This window comes from Cryptotermes secundus, unplaced genomic scaffold, assembly GCF_002891405.2.
Source record: "Cryptotermes secundus unplaced genomic scaffold, Csec_1.0 scaffold468, whole genome shotgun sequence".
NCBI lineage: Eukaryota > Metazoa > Arthropoda > Insecta > Blattodea > Kalotermitidae > Cryptotermes > Cryptotermes secundus.
Genome location: NW_019721526.1, coordinates 2343412 through 2344658, shown reverse-complemented (window position 1 = coordinate 2344658; position 1247 = coordinate 2343412). Strand labels below are relative to the sequence as shown.

General features: G+C 46.7%; 1 protein-coding gene across 4 annotated transcripts in view; it reads left to right on the top strand.

The window, feature by feature from the left end:
* Window positions 1-1247, top strand: part of LOC111875518 (transcription factor HES-1-A) — a 37974-nt gene that overhangs the window by 33781 nt on the left and 2946 nt on the right. The window lies entirely within an intron of this gene.

Genomic DNA, 1247 nt, shown 5'->3' with positions numbered 1-1247 from the left:
ACCAGACCCGGGATCGAACCCGGGCCGCCGCGGTGGGAAGCCAGCGACTAACCGCTTGAGCTATGGCGCGGCCAATTTTACAACTTAATGACTGTTCTTGCAGTGAGATCTGAGGTTCTCAGAGCGGATATTGAGATTGCTGTCTTCTGGGGTATGACGCAACACCCCAGAAGACTGTAAACCTTGTAATCGCATTGCTGCACGAATCAGAATACTCGATTACAAACTGAAAGGGAAGAGAGACCCACTGAGGATGCTGAAATGCAGTTCGTACGTGTTACCGTGGGCTGTAAGGGGATGGCTAATACAAAGCGAACCGAGAAGAAATGGCAAGTGACAACAGCGGGATTGTTGCTAGGATACGTGCGCAAGGTTTAGGCTGATGTTTACAGTGTTGCGTAAGGATGAGTGATCACAGATTACTTAGCGTAGACCCAACGTCGTAGATACGGAAGTCTTGATTTAACTGTCTCGCATTTTTACTGAGAAACCTTTTATATGAAGAATTAACGATGAATGCAATAGTTGAGTGTTATACTTCCCCTAATGTTTCGGTTTCTATTATGATATTGTTATAACGTAAAGTTATCCCTGTACTTAATTATACAATCAAGCTCTATGCCATGAAGGCATATAACCTTGACCTTGGCACTATGAAGGTGCTAAGCTTCACGCCCTTGCCGCTTTACCCCTAAGAATAGAGCCTCGGGTATCCCTTAAATAGGAGGATGGGTGGTCTTCAGATACGGCATGGACATTATCAAGAAAGATTAACGTCGTTACCGGGAATCGAACCCGGGTTGTCCATACCGTAGTCTAGTCGGTGATACTGTCAAGGAAAACAGATACTTTTCGAGTGCTTTGCTAGCATATCTGTAAAGAAGGGCGTGTGTCCGTTTCTTTCTTCGTTTGCTCTTTTTCTCATATCTACGCCGTTGCATCTATTTCGACCAAACTTGGCATGATGGTAGAGAACCTCTCTGGGGAGGTTCTTGATAACAGAAAGCATGTATGGGTGCAAGAATCGGCTTTACTTCACCACTATTTCTTCTGCAAGAGTGGGACTTTGCGAAAACAATGGGACTGCTGATGGGGCAGAGGAGAACCCTCTGATTACCTTCTGTTGTTAGTTGGATATGGGGAAAGAGCTGCGCCATAGCTCAAGCGGTTAGTCGCTGGCTTCCCACCGCGTCGGCCCGGGTTCGAGCCCGTGTCTGGTCAAGTGGGATTTGTGGTGGACAAAGTGG